This window comes from Leptosomus discolor, chromosome 3, assembly GCF_034619465.1.
Source record: "Leptosomus discolor isolate bLepDis1 chromosome 3, bLepDis1.hap2, whole genome shotgun sequence".
NCBI classification, from domain to species: domain Eukaryota; kingdom Metazoa; phylum Chordata; class Aves; order Leptosomiformes; family Leptosomidae; genus Leptosomus; species Leptosomus discolor.
The window spans coordinates 10,534,702-10,539,861 of NC_141393.1; positions in this window are offsets into that span (position 1 = coordinate 10,534,702).

The window sequence follows — 5,160 nt, forward strand, 5'->3', positions numbered from 1 at the left end:
CAAAATAAAACCAAAATACTAGTGTAGAGAGACTAACGCTTTACCTCTTCCTCTTTTCTCATTTTCTGATTATTGTGGTGGGTCATATTTAGCCTTAAAAGAATTTTTTAAAACCCAGCAGAATAAATTCAAGACCGAAACCCATATAACTAACTCACATTTTTAAGATACCAAAACAAAACATGCTGATGAATAACTATTAAGATGTGGATAAATAGATTTTAATGTATATATTTACTGGATAGTTAAATGCACAGAATGATCTGCCACACTGGTAGAATTGCTTCAAAGATTTTCCGGGAAAGGAGATGTATATAATTATTTGCTACTTTGTTTATATTAAATGCTTCTCTCGAGAACGTAACAAAAACCAGAGTGCATATGTAACAGCCTTCACATGTATCATTAAAACACTGTCTGTATTCTTTGTTCACAATAAACTCACCATATGAATAATAACTTGAGTAGCATGAGTTACTGACAGTGCTATTAGCATTTTCTAATTCTGAAAATCCCAGCTTAAATTTACAAAAGATTTGAGTATACCCCACTATCCGCTGAAGTGGCTGCTTAATGACAGCACAGTTTCTACATACAGTGGTAGTGGAGACTTTTCACTCGTTACAACCCCGAGTTTTACAGATTTGCGTGTGCAGACATGTTTTTTAACAGCAATTTTCTCATCTTGTGTTTTCTTTCTCCATATTCTACTTAGTACAGGGAATGCAGTCACAGCAAAACATCTAGCAACTGGGTTGTAAAGGAAGTGTACTTGGTTGTCCAACCATCTGTAGCTTGAGGTGTTCTTAATTTCTAGCTCTTTGTGATAGGCTTCAATATTCTAAAGAGAACTGCTGGCAGTTATTCTAAAGAGAACTCTAATTATCTCTGAAGAGACTGTTCACATAAGTGTTAGGCATCTATCATTTATTTGGATCATGCAGCATTTCCCTGAAGTTTCCCCAAGTATAGAAGTCATTGTTCAACAAACCCAAAATTACCACATCAGACAGCATTGGAATATACCAAGACTGAGGAAAATGTTATGATCAAGACAGAAAAATTGAGTTCAGACAAAGGTAATGTATGTAACAAAGGACATCCCATTCTAACAGCAGCTCACATCTGCCTGCAAAGCAGCCTTCTCATAAAATGTTTCTCAGGTAGTCTCCGTTTACTTAGGCCTACAAATAGGAATCCACCTAGACAGCACTGAATGTAGGAGTCTGTCACAAAGGTGACAGAATCGTCAGTTAAAATTGAGCTCTGAGACAGTAGTGACCACAGAGCTATAATCACTATGATGTTTTTGAACGATGAATTAAATAATTAAGGGAAGATCAGGAGAGAAAAGAAGCATCCAAACAGTCTACTGTCAGCTTTGGGAAAGGTGAAGGTTACTGGAAAAGCAATCAGGTTAACAAGATATTACCCAAGGTCTGAGTGCGGGAATAGCTGAGAATAGGGCTCAAAAGGATGCAAGGAGCACAGACACAAACCTGCAGAACATAGATATTTTATCAACAGTCTGACTGACCCCACCTGCATGCTTAGTTTGAGATGCTCAGGTTGTTTTAACTGTGGTAGGTTTTCTTGATTACTGCTACTTATTTTTTAACATCTGAAAAAGTGGGCTGTTCAGCTAAACGTCGACATACAGTCTCCAGCCAAACAAACCTACAACTGTGGTTTGACATGTAAAAGAAAGTATAAACACATTAAAAAGAAAGACACTCCCACCCCGGTATTTGTTACATTGTTAAGACATGAATACATCTCTACAGGTTGGCTATTTTGTGTTATATTTGAAGCAGGACCTCTCATATATCCCAAAGGCAAGAGAGGCAAAATTAATCCTGAATGAGATAATACATGTGAGGAAGAATAGAATAGAATAGAATAGAATAGAATAGAATAGAATAGAATAGAATAGAATAGAATAGAATAGAATAGAATAGAATAGAATAGAATAGAATAGATCAGGTCACTGGAAGAGGCCTGCAACTGTCATCGAATTCAACTGCCTGACTGCTTCAGGGCTGACCAAAAGTTAAAGCATGTCATTAAGGACATTGTCCAAATGCCTCTTAAACACTGATGGACATGGGGCATCAACTACCTCTCTAGGAAGCCTGCCCAAGTGTTTGACCACCCTCTTGGTAAAGAAATGCTTCCTAATGTCAAGTCTGAACCTCCCCTGATGCAGCTTTGAACCATTCCCACGCATCTCATCACTGGATACCAGGGGGAAGAGATCAGGACCTCCCTCTCCACTTCCCCTCCTCAAGAAGCCGCAGAGAGCAGAGGTCCATAAGGCAGTGCCGATGACAGAAGAGCTCTCTTCCAGGGGTTAGGGAGATATTTATGACTCTCAAAAATTTGAGTGTACATTGATACAGCATAAACGGTAGATGAAAAGTTTTCTCAGTACCTGGATAAAAGCAACAAAGTCATGATTTATCTGAAACAAATGGGAAAGGAAAATCCTGGGTAATGAGGGAAAAAACTGAAAACAGATAACACTAGAGCTTTTGGAGCAAGCTAGTGTCTAACGTGTGAAGCCAGGTGACACTGTAGTCCTGTCAGAACTCATAAACCTATGGAGCCAGCTCATTTCTGTCTTGCTGCCATCTGCATTGCTGTCAGCAGTGCTGTAGCCACAAGGCACTGCACCAAAACCAAGCGCTCTCAGAAATGAGACTGCCAGGACAGCAGTACAGCAGCTCTGCATGAAAGCCACCCAGGTAAAGCAGGGCCTGTTCACTTAAGTTGTGCTCCATCGTAACACAGGTATGTGAGATTAGCTGATCAGAGAGTATCCATGCTCAAGATCCAAACCAGCAACTTTTTCTAGACATGAATAAACCGATATTGAGAAAAATCTGAACTGGTTGCAACCAAGAAAATCCATCCAAAGACAATAAATAGATGCTAATGAACACTACTGGGGAGGCTCCAGCTTACATTTGGTACAGTCCTTAACTTGAAGAAATCACAATCTAAACAGAAGAGACAAGCAACAGGTGAGTGGATAAGGACTATTATTAACCTTGTTACATAAATGGAAAAGTACTAAGAAACTCAAAGCACGGTTACAATTTACACCGTAGTCTACATTTGTAATAGAGAAAAAGTAAATTAGAATCAATTATGAAGGGGCCTAAAAAGTCTCACAAGAAATCAAGGAAATAAACTCAACTTCCTCTTAGATCTAGTTCATTGTCTAAATCATAAACCGCTCCTTCATATGTGGAGGAAAAACAACACACATAATGCCAGTAAAGAGAATAAAAGAGCACTCTCATAAGCATCAATTTTTACTTTATGAGCTGAACTTTACTCCACACGGGTCTTATGTTACCAGAAGACAAGTCTCCCAGCTTGCCTAGAAACTCTCCCACTGAACAACTTACCCAGCACTGTCAGATTTGAGCTCACAAGTAGAGGAGAAAGAAGTTTTCTTCTTAGTCCTGCAATATCTATCCCCCCAAAACCAGTGAAAACATAGCTTCGAGTGCCACCTAGAGGAGCACACGCCTCTTTAGAAAACATTAATATTGGTTAGAGATGAAACTTCTCAAAAAGATTTTCAAACTGACCCAGCATTCACATGTGCTCATGGCACTGGGAAAAATCTGTCCAATGTCTTTAGCACATGCAAGTATTAATACAGCACGTGGTTGGATATATCTGTTGGCACAAGGTAATAAACTTGTGAAACGGAGCTAATGAAAACCAGCTGGAGAGGTTCTACTTGGCCAGAAATTTTAATTAGTGAATGGAAATCTCAAAATATTAAGCACCCTCTAGAAAGGAAATAGGGGAGGAGAGCATTAAAAGCTCCTGCATCTTCCTCAATATGTTTGCACATATGTGAATACTCAAAATTTTGGTGTTATCTGTAAATGTAACTACATGTCTTAAAAATCTGCCTTAATAACAACAAGCATTGGTTTGTAATGATGGATAAAACAATCCGAAGAATCTTGGAAGTGTCTGAAAGACACAGCTAAGGGGCAGCCTGGAAACCAAAAAATGGAAATTTAGTTGGCATCGTCGCCAAAAGACCTCATGGGGAAGAGGCCTTATTTGTATGGGCATAGATCAGTCCACACACAGACGATCACAGCAGGTCCCTTTGCCATTTTCAGCACAGGGCAGAGATTCAAAAAGCACCAAAACGCTTCGTCTAGAGGATGAGGAGGTTGCACCATGATGGGGAAGTCTCTACTCCTGCTACCAAGTGCTGTGTCTGCAGCAAGAGAGATGGGCTCAGAGCCAAAATGCAACTGAATGAGGGCCCTGCCAGGACAGGAGTGAAACCACGAGGTGCCACACGCATTCAGGACAGGAGAGGTCTGCTGCACTTGGACAGCTCAGAGATGGAGTGCCAGGACAGGGGGTTTGCCCGACCCTTCTGTGGAGCCATGGTCTCTCTCACCTCTGCTGTACATCAGTCCCAAAGGAAAAAGTTCATTTGGCGATTACACTTCCAGTGTCAGACAAAGGTGCACAGCCCTGGCAAGGTTCACGGACTCCCAGCCCAGTGTCATTTGCACCACTCCACAGCTGGAGCACATGTCCTGCTTTCCTGTCCCTTCTGAGAGTCACCCAGGGCAGAGACACCATGCAGTGGTGGATATGGACATAAGGCACCAGGTAGCTCAGGTTTATGGTCCCCGTGTGATTTCAGAAGGAAAGGTAGCCCCGAGACACAAAGCTGGTCAGGGACAGCCCTAAATGAACGAGGAGGCTCTCCAAGCACTGCCCACAGTGCAGGTGGGATGCCTTTGCTACACCAACACTCATGCAGCAGCTTTGCCCTACTCCTCCCATCCTATTTGCTGCATGAGGCCAACACACAGACATCCAAACATCCCCAGACACTCAGGGGTCCAGGGCAGCTGAGCTGGAAGCTGGACTCAAAATCTAAATCCCAGGAATTTAACTGGTGACTAGCCTCAATATTTAAATACAGGTATTTCCCTGTGCCTCTAATCCCTACATGCCTTAAAAAAATCTGCCCTCAGTATTGTAGGTTATTACTGACATCGTTCAAATCTTAAAGTGGCTGGGAATTTATTAAAAATATGCTTAAATACATGTAAGCAAACACTGTTAATGGAACATTGTTTGAAATATATAGCTTCCTAAGATAAA